This window comes from Zonotrichia leucophrys, chromosome 4 (assembly GCF_028769735.1).
Source record: "Zonotrichia leucophrys gambelii isolate GWCS_2022_RI chromosome 4, RI_Zleu_2.0, whole genome shotgun sequence".
Classification (NCBI taxonomy): domain Eukaryota; kingdom Metazoa; phylum Chordata; class Aves; order Passeriformes; family Passerellidae; genus Zonotrichia; species Zonotrichia leucophrys.
Window position 1 is genome coordinate 63,772,822 of NC_088173.1, and position 14,810 is coordinate 63,787,631.

The following is a 14,810-nucleotide window of genomic DNA, read 5'->3' on the forward strand; positions in this document are numbered from 1 at the left end:
AATTAGTTTAATTTCCTAAGATAAGGAAAATAGAGTATCATAGGACAGTTTGGTTTGGAAGAGAGCTTTAAAGATCATTTAGTTTCAACCCACTTGCCACAGGCAGGGACACTTTCCACCATACCAGGTTGCTCAAATCTCCATCCAACCTCAACTCAAACACATCAAGGGGTGGGCCATCCACTGCCTTGGGCAAACTCTCTCAGTGCTTGACCACAAAGAATTTCTTCCTAATATCTAATTTAAACCTACCCTTTTCCAGTTTAAAATTGTCACCCTTAGCAATACCTGAAAAAAAACCCCTCTGGATCCTTCCAGCAGGCCCCCTTTAGGTACTGGAAGGCTGCTAGAAAGTGTCTCCAGAGCCTTCTCTTCTCCAGCCCCAGCTCTCTCAGCCAGTCCTCAAAGGAGAGGCACTCCATCCCTCTGGTCATCCTCCTCACCCTCCTCTGGACTGGCTTGGACAGATCCCTGCCCTTCTCAGGGGCAATCCACAGAACTGGATGAAGAATTCCACAGGGATCACACAAGAGCTGGGGAGAGGGGAAGAATCACCTCTCTCAAACTGCTCACCACACTTCTGATGCAGTCCAGGATAGGACTGGCTTCCTGGGCTGCAAGTGCATATTGTGCACATTTCCAGTTCATTTTTAGGTTTTTATCTACCAACATCCCCAAGTCCTTTCTGCAGTGTTGCTTTCAATCCGCTCACTGACCAGCCTCTGTCCAAGTTTGAGCTTGCCCTGACCCAGGTGCAGGACCTTGCCTGAGTTGAACTTCGTGACGTTTGTATGGGCTCACCTCTCTCACCTGTCAATGTCCCTGTGGATGGCATCCCATCTCTACAAACCAGCTGAAAGTGCACTCAATCCCACTGCCTATATCCCTGACAAAGGTGTTAAACAACTCTGGTCCCAGCACTGACCTGTGAGGGAGATGATTATCACTGCTCTCTGCCTGGACATTGAGCCACTGACCACAACACTCTGAGTGTGACCACTCAGCCAATTCCTTATCCACATCTCTCCAGTTTAGAGACAAGGATGCCATACAGGACAGTGTCGAATGCTGGGACAGTGTCAAATGCTGTGCACAAGTCTATTATCCACCAATTCTGTAACCCTGCTGTAAAAGTCCATCAAGATTGCCAGGCATGGTTTGCCCGTTGGTGAAGCCATGTTGTTGTCAACAATCACCTGTCACTTTTCCATGTGCCTTAGCATAGTTTCCAGGAGGATCTTCTCTGTGATCTTGCAAGGAATAGAGGTGAGACTGACTAAACCTGTATTTCCCTGGATGTTCCCTTTTTACCTTTTTAAAATTGGGGGTTATGTTTTCTTTTCCAGTCACTGAGAAGTTCACCAGTCTGTCATGACTTTTTAAATGTGATGGATAGTGGTTTAGCAACTTCATCTATCACAAAAACAATGACAGGTTGTCGTTTGGAGTTCATGACCTGGGTGAATCAAACCACTCCTTTGGTTTCTCTCCTGTGCTGTGTCTATAGAGCAATTGCCATTGTAGACCTTATTAACTTGTTCTGGCAGATGTCAAGACCAGTTATTTAGAAAAGAATATAAAACTATTACACATAATCTAATATGCAATCATCTCATTCAATGAGGTTTCTCTGTGATCACATATTTCAAGATAGAAGAATATTGTTTAACACTTCCTGTTAAATCTTGTGTATCTTCTATATTTTTAACAGGCAGTGACAATGTTTGTGTTATCCTCACACTTATAAATGTATATGAATTACTACAAGCTAAGGGCAAGCCATTAATACTTGGTAATTTGTTCACTAAAAGAATTTCTTGAATTTCAGATATTTTTAATGACTTTAAAAAAGCAAGCTCACCTGTTTCTGGTAATTTTCTCAATCTGTATTGGTTTAAATATACTCTTTGTCTTCAGCCAAACAATACTGCAAGACTCAGTACAAATAATAAATTATATCCTGCAGGAAAATAATTTAATGTGCAATATATTCCACTTTCTGTTATTGTACAACATATAGCCAAAAGATAAAACTATATCTTAATTGCTCTGTGTTATTCATTACTCCACAAAGTTTCTTCTTATCTGAAAAGACACACCTGTGTGTATATTGCCCTCATCACCGAGGTACCTTGTAAATTTTGCAGCCAGAGACACTGAAACATACCAAAGATGAGACCTGCTCCAGTTCTCTCACAATGTTGTGGTACAGAACTTGAAATTCCCAATATAATAAAATTACTCTATAATAAACTTTTCCCTTTCTAGATATTCCTTCATAAATCTGTTTGGTCTTGTCTATTTCAAAAGAAAACTACACAACACATTTAGAAACTGAGGTAGTAATGAGCAAAATTGAGATGCCCTATGGTTTTCGAAGATCTGTAATTTCAGAAATATCCATCTCATATTGACTCAGGTCTCACCAGTAGTACTACACTTCTGTTAAATCACAACTAACTCTGAAATCATAACCTGTTTCCTGGAAATATGAGGCCCTTTTTTGAGTGCTACATTATCATAAATATAATGTCTCTTTGACTTATCAGCAGCAAAATTACATAGCTTCAATATTATTTTTTTTTTGTATTTCCCAAAAATCTGCTTAGTCACAGACAACATAGAGAAAGGACAGCTTCAGTAAAAGTTATCAGTTCATATTCACCTTTCTTTTAGCACGTTGGTACTGACTTCAAATCACTGTATTATTTCAAGCTTTTTCTGTGACAAAAATTCATTCACACCTTCCCAGTAATTTTAGGATTTTTTAATGTTCATATCTCTTTGAATTTTCTCACCAATAAATTAGTCTTCTTTTGAAACACTGTTAAACAAATTTGCTGCTTGAATTTTTTTTTATTTACCACTTTTGTTGTTTACTCTTGACCTTGATATGATATACTGCATTTTCATAGAGGATATATTGTTCATCCAAACAGAAAAAGCTATGCTGTGTACACAAAAATAAGTGCATGTCTTTTTGACACTTCACAAATACCTCTACATTTTTCAAGATATTTAAAAGACACAAAAAAAAAAAAAAAAAAAAAAAGGATCAATGAAAGGAAAAGGAGGCACTGAAGATTTGAACTGAAAGAAAATTTTGGCTACACCCTCGTTATACCCTAGAAATCCCTCTTGGTAATACTCTATACACTAACACTACTGAACAGACAAATCTTCAGTGAAAACCCTGGGGAAAGGTGGTGTTTGTGTGGCTGTGTCACTCTGTTGCACATTTTCTCTGAAAATTAGCTCACAAAAGGGAGGATGACATAGAAGCGGTCTGCCTTAGCTATGTAAGAGCTCACAGTCTCTTGTAAAGGTCTATCTATCATTATTCATTTGAAGTGGATTTGTATTTGATTATGCAGTGCTCGAGATATTATTGAAGGAAAAGAAAGAGATAGAAGGATAATGAAAGAGAGAAAGAGAAAGACCAAAAGAAATAAATGTTTTGGAGCAAAAGTCACATTCTGAATTGAATTAATGTCTTTTAAAAAGGACACAATGTAAAGCAATAATCTGGCATGCAGATCTAGACTAGGAAAAGGGAAAAGAAAAAGGATCCTGTTAGACTGGGAAAACTTGTGTTTCATTATTGTTTCCTCTTAACATTAAGAACGCTGTAAAAGAAATATAAGGGTTCATAAATGCCTTGTCTAGTTTAGTGCACTTTATAGTCCTGAAAGAAACAGAAAATTTATAAACAAATTGCTCCTTCAAAGAATTCATGTATACAGGTTTCTCAGATATTTCCTTTACAACTTTTAAAATATTTAGTAGTTATTTCATAAAAAATTTTCCCCTCTTTCCATATGCTCATAGTGTCTTTTTTAACTGTTTGAGCAAGAAGATAACTTGGTGAAAGCAAGGTAAGGTATAATTTTCTTGAATTGTTCCTAAAAGTCAAATTTGCTGTACAGCTATAGCATTGGTTTATTGACTTTCTAAACATTTGTCTTTCTTCTACTTCCCATGAATTCTGGGCTTATCTGGAAAAGATTGCATTTTGCCTTGGTAAGGATTTGAAATGGAAAGCCCAAAATAGAGTGAATGGCACTGAATATTCAGTTGCTTGCTGTGTATCCTTTTATGAATTTATGACATTTGAATTCCATAACAGAGCACTGAAACACAACCTTCTAGTTCATAGGAATATAAAAATCATTAATGTTTTGAGTTATTCTGAGGAGACAAAGAAAACATTTACTTGAAGAAGAAAACATTTACTTGAAGAAAAATATAATACCCAAACAATAAAAAAAATTCCAAGAAATCTGATTACTTAAAAAACATCAAACTCATTGACCACAGTCAAAATAGGAAGCATTTTGACATCGGCCACTGAAGTAACTTCATAGCATTCATTTTGCTATTTCTTCTGTTCTCAGTCTTATAAGGGAATAACTATAACTACTCATTCTGTTATAAAATCCAGGTGAGAAGGAAGAGTATGTTTCCCAATTTTTACACAGACTTCACAAAAGCAATATTATTTCATATACAGGCAAGTTTCTTATCATTTTCCTGCAATGCTTCTGTACATCTCACTCCAAACAGCAACAGAAAAAAATAAAAATCCTGGTAAAACTTAGCAAACACTCTTAGCATAGAAGTCTGTTTCCTTTATAGCTTTGACTCTACTAGATTTGAAATTCAGCAGATCACAATCCATGCAACCCTTAAACAAAGCATCAAGTAACCCCAGTTTCAACTTAGTTCCAGTTTTATTCTTGTACACATCTTCAGCGAGGCTAACTAATAACAGAGGTGGTGGATAGAGAGAATCTTTGTCAGAAAAATAAGGAGGAAATAAAAAAAAAGAGAAAGAAGAAAGCCTTTTCCTTAATCAGGCCCTCTTCTTCTCTGTAGGGATGTTCAAACAGTTAAGAGAGCACCTGCTGTTCATGGGGGAGAAGCATTTGTTCAGCCAAAGGAAGTATTTTGCATAAAGCCTCGTGGATCAAGAGTGGCACCCAGCGGCTGATGCTTTGCCACAGCAATGCAGTTCCAAAAGCTGCAGTCCCCTGACCTTCTGTCTGATGGGCTTTCTACAAGGAAGAAATAACTCTTAAACCAGTCTGGCTTAATAGGATTAAGCCAAATGATATTTGGTTGGTTTTTTATCTTTTACTAAAGTCTTTTAATATTCCAAACAACATGCAATGCATGATGTTTTCAAATACCAGTTCTATATAGGTTTTAGGCAGACTTTTACTAGTTAGGGCTAAAAATAGCATGCAGACAACGTGAAAGAAGAATGACAAAGTCAAGGTGAAAGAAAAATTTGGCAATTAATAAAAACAAAATGCCATCTTGGCAAAATACAGTGAAAGTCTGTAAGTTAAAGCAGTGATTACATGTAACAAAATTTTATACTAATTTTAATTAATAATATATTATAATAATAATATTAATAATGCATTAAGATTCCATTATCTAAAAGTAAGCACACACATTATTTCTGTAAGGAATTACCTATATGGTTGCACTCACATTGCTGCTTCTTAAGTCCTTATCGTGCCAGTGAATCAACACAAAAGACTGCAAATTCTTCCAGACACAACCTGTGTTTTAAGATTTGCAGGCAGGATTAACTGAAATGGAAGGAAAATAAAAAGGATCTATATTTAAATTTTGTGCTTTTCTCTCAAAGTGCTAAGGTACAGATAACTAAAGGGTGTTCCCTTATTGTTTGTGAGGGAACAAATAATACCAAAATTACTCATCTTTCGGGGTAATCATTATGAGGATTTTTTCCTGCCTGATGCTATGGATAGGAGTATTACTTGGTATGTGACAACACAGCCTATCTATTTCACTGTAGATGATTAATCACTTCTTCACCACAAAACATACAGATACACACACACATACACACACACACACAAATCACCACATAACTACATATATATTTATTATCCAAATAAGATGAACTATCCTGTTCAGACTGCTGAACAGCATTTGTTGAGTTACTGCCCTCATATGAAGCTAGTGTTACACTGATGGTAAAAACTGTAACTGAAAATCAGGACACAAATTTAGAACTTAGAACTTAAGGTGAAAAAACATATAAGACTGCTCCTGGAGGATACAAACTGCAGAGCAGGTGGCCTAATCTTCAGATAAATTAGGTTTCCTAAAAAATACAGGTGCATTTGAAAACTGAAAAAAAAATCCAAAAAAACCCAACCAATAAACAACTCCACTTTTTTTCTTCTAACTATATATTTGTTAATAAGCTGATGCTAAGGAAAGCTTTTCAATAGGTGCTCTAACATTTTCCTACAAAGATTCTCTTCCACTTGTATTTTCAAATTCAACCACACAGTTGTTTATTTGGGGTTTTTTTTTTATTTGGTTGGGTTTTTTTGAGCAAACTGTGTAGTACCCTGTTCTAGATGAAGTTTTCACTAGTTAAGACAACATTGTTTTGAAATGCCAGAAAAATGCTGTCTGCCTCTTGCAGTCTAGGTCTTGTCTCTCTCCAAAACAGCCAGTTTTGGAGGTATCACTGCTTTCTATGAAGCAGATTCCAGCGCTCTGGCTGAGAATCCTACAAAGTAGAGTTGCCTGTGTATTTTGTATTCCTTCTTTTCAGAAGAAGGAACACAAATACAGCTAGGCAGCCTAAAAAAAATCTCCAAATTCTTCCAACCAAAAATTACCTGCAAGAGCTCAAAATTCATTACTGCTTGACAGATGATAAGGACAGAATCCTATGGCATAAATATGAGACTGAATTCTACATGATTTGTTAATAAAAATTGCAAAAGTCTGTATGTATATCTATATATATATGTATTACAAAATAAAAAAAGGCTAGTTGCTTTCATGCTTAAAACTTTAAGAAACAAAAGGGTTTGTGGTGTCATCATTCCAAGGAGACATTCTCCTCCAAGCATTCTCTGCACTGCCCTTCTACCTGCCAAAGACAGTCTGATTAACACTTCCCTCTGGGAATCATTTCTGCTAGACCAACACTCTGCTTTATCAGCTCCTTTGTAGCTTAGTGAAACAGCATCCATGACCTTTTGAAACCTCCTTGACCTTATATTAGAGTTTTCCGTGGCTGAGAAATGTGATCACTTCTTCCAAAAGAATATTTGACAGCTATATTCAGTCACCCCAGAAACACTGTTGTCCCAGTTATCACTGGCAAATAAAAATCAAGCAGCTAGGTGGTATTTGATATAAACAAAGCACTCGCCCACAGCAAATTTCCTCTGCATACTAGAAAGAAGAAGTTTACATTTCAGCTCATAACCACTTACATTAGAAAAATTACACTTTGTACAAATATAAATGACAAACAATGAATGGGGCTCATTATTAGCTTTTAGAAGGAAGAAAGATGTAAAAGTAATAAACAACCACAACAGGATAGTTCAGGATGACTGGACTTATATTATGCTTGCTGTGTTTCAGCAAATGAAGGCCATCAGAGAATATTTGAGGATCAGAAGAAATTATTTTACTCCCTTTGGAAAGATGGTTCTTTACAACAAGGACATTGGGCATTTTAATAAACACTTATTTGTGCTGTGTCTATTACAGGCAAGATTTTAATGAACTGACATAGCTATTGCAATTAACACTGTTCCACACCAGCTACATGGGAGAAACTCACTGCTGGACCAAGGAATTGCATTTCACTGTCTCATTTTACAATCGCGATCAGTTAATGCAATTTTTAGGGAGGCATTATTATATACTGAGAGATCTTGGATTTCCCATCCCTCCCTTGACTAATCTTATTACTCAGAGTCCAGACATTTTACCACTACTATTAAGTATAATTTAACCATTCCAGTTTGATACAGGTGAGCAAATTTTATACCAGAATTAACCTCAGAATGGCATGTATTAAGTAAAAACTTGCCATTTTTAATTGAAAAGTCACATGGATCTTAACCTCACATCCTCTTTCAGTTTTCAACTCAAGTACACAGGTTATTTGTCCACTACCTTTGCTCATGGTAAAGGCAACTTATAGTCCTCGCCCAAAAGTCTCAGATCCTGTTGATTTTTTGCCAGATGACTGAGTCCTTCACAAGACATTATTTGAGTCTCTGCCTTTGAGGTGGTATCCCTGGGAGCAGGCACACTGCTGTTATGCAGAGCTGGGCCCCTTTCCCTGTGACCATCTCTCCCTTTGCCTGCCAGCCATGCAGCAGACCCCACCAGCCTGGTACTTGCATCACTGCAAAACACAGAGTTGTACACTAAACCTTCCTTCTGCACCAAAGGGAAGCAAGCATCAAAAAAGTGACTGCAGAGAACATTTCAGAACTCCAGGAATAACTATGTTTAGAGCAAGCAAATTCTCTCCCAGCTTTTTGGTGAGCCATATTTTTTCTCCAGCCCTCCAGCCAAGTTAATCCACATACGGTAGCTTATTCTATTGAGAAAAAAAAAAAAAAAAAAAAAAAGGTAAATTATGCCTGGAAATGAAGACTTAAATATTGTAAATATTGTTATGACATGCATGATTTTAAGGAAGTATTCAATGCTTGGAATGTGTTGTAATCATCATTAAATTCGAGGTGAGGTGAGATAGAAAAAGCAACACACACAGAATAATGAATTGTTGCTCCTATATAGTAGTCCTCATGCCCTGGTCACAAAACAACAAACTCAGGAGACTGAATGACCACCTGGCAAATCAATGATAACTCACAATTGCATTCTTTTACTCTTATCCCAGAAAACCAGTAGGCTCAATATTTTTCAGCTTTCATTACATTTCAGAATAAATTGGAAGAGAGAAATTTGATATTCTACATGGAACAATAACTTATTCAAGCATTCCAACACTTTGTTTCAACATAGAGCAAACTTTCCACAATAGCTTCTGCTCTGAATTTTTAATTTATATCTTTAATTTAGTTTTCTGTAGGCTCCTTTGCATTGCCACATTGTGATTCAGCTAAGCTCAAGTTCACAGTGTTGAATAAGCCTTCCAAGCAAGCTAAAGAATTTTTATGTCTTAGATCCAGTTGAATAGGTTGCTGCATTAAAACCATTGACGTGTGTGAACTAAACCTTACTCACTGTTAGTGTTGGGATAAAATATTCAAGACCATAAAATCTGCCCCCAGAAATTCTGGAACCTGCTTCAGCATTAAAGGTAGCATCAACACATACCATAAGATAAATGATGCTTGTCTATTATTACAATATATAAGTATACATATATATCACATATCAATTCCTTACTGAAACAAAAAATTACTGTGACAGTCTATATCAGCAACATAAAGGTAAAATCTTTGTTGTATTACCACACCAAATGAATATTTTTAATTGGCACACTGATACAAAAAGATGCTTTTAGAAAAATTGGAATATATATGAAATACCTAGAGCATATCCCAGCTGGTACACAATGTCATACTGTGGTTTCCTTACACTTCAGTAGAAACAATAACATAGAGGAAGTACCTGGCTTTACCAGTAGTAAAGTTTTTGCTTCAACTAATGGCCCGTATGCAGAAGGAAGACAAAAAAAAAAAAATATTTGAGCTCCCACAACAGCACCTTCATTCTCAAGTGTTCTGAAACCTATTCAGCACTGGTCCCAGAGGAGTGGAGAGATGTGCATTTGAAGTGCATGCTTCCCAATTCCCACCTGAGATATTTTGGCTTCATCCTTCTTCTACCACATATCAGAGATCTTCATCTGTATTTTGATGCCAATCAAGACAGCCATGATTCCAAGGACAATTTCAGAAGACAACTAAAATACCCAGGCTGGCAATGGGTCTTCCAGCTTATTTTCCTTCCTTCAGACAGCAAGGAGAAAACTTTGGAAGAGACAGCTGACTTTTCCTTTTCAAGTATTTCCTTTGAAAGATTCCGATTGCTGGGCCTGCTGAGTCTGCAGTTTTGGTTTTCTTACAGCAGGACAGCCATTGAAAGGATCAGAAAACTGTCAATTCCATGTTTTCTCGCTCAGGTGCAAACAGCTGAGCCAAACTGAAATTCTATTATTTGCAGATAAAGTGAAAACTGTGAGACGATCAGGATGTACCTGTCCTACACTGGTTTTTTTTCCCAATATACTTTGAGTTAAATATTAATTTTCAGGGAAAGGTAACCTGCACCATAAAACAGAGCTTAGAAATAAAAAAAAAAAACAAACCAAAAAAAAACAGAAGAAAAAAGGGGAAAAACAAGCTGTTATCAACTGTGACTGTGTGAAACTAAAGATCATGCCAGAGAGCCTAATAGCAGTGCAGTGGTCACAGAAGCCTGGTGTTTAAAAATTAATTTCCAGTTTGAAGCTGTTAGTGCCAGTGCCAAGAGCATACAAAGTACATTTGTTCATCACCAGAGCTAGTTTCAGAGTAGAAAATTCAAGAGAAAGACAATGAGGCCTCTCCAGTTTCTAAAATAGATCTGGGAAATGTTTAAAATCTCCAGGCAATGAAAAATAGATTTCCACAAAAGAATAGCTAAAGGGCAAATTAGAGAAATATCTTGTCACATTTTACATGCCTATAAACTTGTCTACTTCACAAATGATGGCCTCCTATTAATTAGATAAAAAGCTAATCAGATGTAATTTAGTTTTCTCTGAAATAGATATTTAGGGAACATATTCTGCTCTCTCCATTCCCACTTGAAAGAAAAGAGATATTTATTAGACCATTGACTTCCTGAAACAGAAACAAATATTATACCACTTTTCATGCTGTAAGTGAAAAGAGAAACAGATTTGCAAATTCAGTCACTGAGCTGTAAATACATTCCCGCAGCTACTCACAAGCATAGCAGAAAGATTTCATTGTACCCATCCAAGATGTCACCATGTGCACTGAGATCAAACAGTTTGTACTTTCATCTGTGAACACTGAGAACCTAAAATTCCTGAACAAGTCTGAGCACGCCTGACCAGCAGTTCTAATATTTTAAGAAAGGTATTGAGAATGTGTTTTATCTATGCAGGCACCATCACCTGCTCCACTTCCAGCACTTCAGTGAATGAAAGCAGTGACCTAATGAGATAACATTTCACACTGCAGGAGCACCAAAAGCAAGCACATTCTGAAATTACAAAAGCCAAGACTGTTCTAAAGACCAGCTTTTGATGGTTGATAGAATTCTTTCTGTATGAGAAGTGGATGAAAATAATTTTTGTTTTTAGAACAACAGGGAATTATTCACAGTAAACAAAATTTGTATTGAGATCTGTTCAGTAGACAAAGATTATTTATATGAAAATGCTTATTTTTCAGACCTACTAGACAGATAGACAAAAATGTCCTTAAACATTTTGTGGATTCAATTGTTTGCTACTCTCTATTCAGGGCATGTCAGTGGTCATCTAATACTTAGAGTTTGTTTCTCTTCCTTGATTGGTTGGTTAAGTGTTTTTAAATGGAAAAATATATTAATCTCTTTATTGCAGAAATACTTATTTGCATGCAAATACATGTCCCTGTAAGTAGAGTAGCTATTCTCCAAAAATCCATTGGAACAATAAGGCATTCACATGAATATTGTAAATAGTAAATAAAAAAGGGGCAGGAATATGGAGAAGCATGACAGCTGTTCAGAATTTATAGTTATGCTTGCCAGCATCTTGAAAAAAAAATTCAGTTGCTCTGATTACCCACTGCATGTTCTTTGCTGAGCCATGTCCCAGATGAGTGGCTGCAGTGAGTGACATTTCACGTGACTTTACAGCACAGTTAGAAATACCAGCTAAGAGTTTAATCTTAAAGCAGCAACAAAATATGAATGAAAGCAATAATGGAATGATAATGAGCTTTCAGCCTCGCAGCTGGCAATGTAACAAGTCCTATGGCTGGCAGCTGATGTTAGGCAAGCACAGCCTTTTAATCAGGTACGCATTTTTAACTGCGAGGGAAAGTAATTAGAACAGGTTATACAGGTTCCTCTTGGCAACTTAAAAATCAAGACAGTATTTTCTTTCATTGCAGGTGAAAAGTTGAGGATGTTCTACGGCCTATAGTCTGAAACTAAATCATCACACTGAATGTATCTGATCACTTATTCAGAAAGTCCTTCAACGAGATACTGGCTTTGCCATCTGCTAACTACCACAGATACTGAAGTTGTAATGCTACTGGAATTGACACAGCTTAAACAAGAGAAAGCAAGACTTAAAAGGAGACGAGATTTTTCTGAAAAGGTTAAGTGAAAAGGGGAAACAGGACTAAGGAGACAAGCAAGATTAAGGGAACATAAATTATTCTATAGGTTGAAACAGATACAATTCATCCTGGCATAGAGGTTAGGAATAGTCATTCTGTGCTTAATTTATTATGTTATTAATTTTTATTAACATATTTATTATGTTTGAAAGGAAAAAGGAGGTCAGTAACTGTAGAATAGATAAGATTTTGCCAAGAATGAGAAAAACAGAAAAGGAAATTATTCCATAGGTTATATTTCCCCTACTGTGCATGATGAGCACTCTGCAAACACCAAAATCCATTCCAAATGTGTTCTAAGTGTTCAGTAATGCCACAAATAAAGAAAATAAGCATCTTTTCTATTAATTATTTAGAAAGCAGTATCTTTAACTTGGTTCTAGCTGTACAACTTTAATAGAAAGGACAAAGCAGGACAAAGAAGTGCCAATTTTTTCTATACCCACTGCATCAAGGTTTAGTACACGGACTGAGGAGAACACATATACTTATTAAAGATGCTGACAGTGACATAAAAAGTAATTACAGTATTGTGCCTCCCTTTATAACAAACTATACTTCCCTATCTTAGTTTGAGGTGACTCAAAGCCTTAAATTAGCATTCTCAGGGTTTCCCACATAGGCAAACACTGCAGGATTTGAACAAGTGGATATGCTTACTGCTCATATTGCTTACTGCTAACTGTAATTATAGCATTTATGAATTTAAACCTTAATAAAAAAATGCAGTAGCTCCACTGCTTTTGTACTTGAGATGACACTTGTGGTTTTTCCTCAAATGCTGTATTAAAAATGGGGGGACATTCAGAAGGTAAAAGAGAGAATTTTTTTTCCCTTCCCTCTCTCCATTTTTCTCTTTTCAACTCAGGTACTGGGGTTCTTGGAGAGACTTCCATGCAACACACAGGAACCCTGATGCAAACCCTTAAATCTTTCCTGAAAATAAATTAATAAATGAAAACTAATTGCTTGCAGCAATACTTCCAGTCTCAAGATCTGAATGACATTTGAGGAAACCGGTATCTCTGCTAAAGGACAAGAATCTATAACCAAGAAGGGCTAGGAATTTGTGAAGAACAAGACTGTCTTACTAATTTCCTAGCACTCTGTGAGCATGTAATTAAATGCATGGATAAAGAGGATTCAGCGGACATAAAGTACTTGCCTCTTTCAGAAACACTTGAGAAGATTCAACACTAAAAGCTTAGACAGGAACAAAGCTGCCTCAAACATAGTCTTGGAAGGTGGGAAATATTTTATTAGATGAAAGCTGATGTAAAGATAGAAAACAAAGGTTTAAGACTTTCTGTCTGGGATAGAGAAGAACCCCAAGTGATGTCCCATGGGGATGGCTTTGGGGACTGTCTTGGTTGTCTAAGAGCTGAAACATGCAGGCTAGAGGGGTCACTGGTCTGCCTCAGTAGACTGGTGCCCTGTACAGCTCTCTGTCCTCTTCTAGCTGATTGTGTTTTTCCAGTACTTTGGGTTTATGCATTTACTGAAGAACAGAAAATGTGTGAGGAAAAAATTAGAAAGAATTTGCATGAAATGTTACAACAAAAATCCAGGTCTGGACCAACAATCTATCAGACCCCTATCTAAGCATGGGCATATGCTAGTTATGTGGCTTTTCAGAGGGCATGCCATGGTAGAGATAGCTCAGCCTACTTTAATTAGAATATCTCTGAGCAGTTTACAACATTATTCATAATCTCTGTTATTTTAAGTTGTCTAGGCTTTTGCTTTATTCCTAATATTGCATCTTAGAGAGAGGAATATCCATTTTCTGTTGGCTTTATTTTTGTGCTGTTGGCTTTGTTTTAAGCATCATGGCTTATCCACCAGCAGCAGTTTAATAAGACCTATTACATTTTGACAGTCTGAAACGTGTAGCTGTGACAATAAGGTGCTGCTGTAGTGAAAATAGCCATTTCTACCAAAGGAACAGCAGTATACTTGATAGTGAAAATGCAGTACAATAAATTTTTGCCCCTCTTTGGCTTCTGTGAAGGTTATCTCCTTTCTAATTGATTCCTTCTTACTCTTTTCATAATTTCACAGTACTGTAGGTGCCATTGAACAAGGTAACTCAAGCATGTGCATTGACCCTGAGAGCAGCCCCACACAGCAGCGCCATCAGCGAGGGATGACTGGATGAGATGTGGCACTACCTGAGGCAGTCCTCACAGAGGCAGCCTCAGTATTGGGAGCAGCAGATTCCACATGGTTTAGGTAGCTTAGGATCCTTAATGAAAGGATCCCTTGAACAGACTCATTTCCAGTTTGTCTGAGATTGTTACTCCAAGGACTGTACAAGTTCACGTGCTTAAAGTATTCATAAATCTCAGAGCTCTGAATCTCATAAACTTCCTTTATCTCCTATTCTGCTTCATCATTTACTTAGTTTTTTGGGGGGGAGAGAGAGCTTGCTAAACTCCTGTTTAGAAATATAACTAATATAGCTTAGAAATACAGCTTTTTTAATTTCAAAATAAGTACATAATGGTATTAGTATGAAGCAGAATTTTAAGAAGAAATTCTGTGAACATTTTCATTGGTCCTTCTGCAGAATTTCTTTGCCATTTGTTTCCACCTTTCCCTGCTCCATGTTTGCCCAGGTATCAG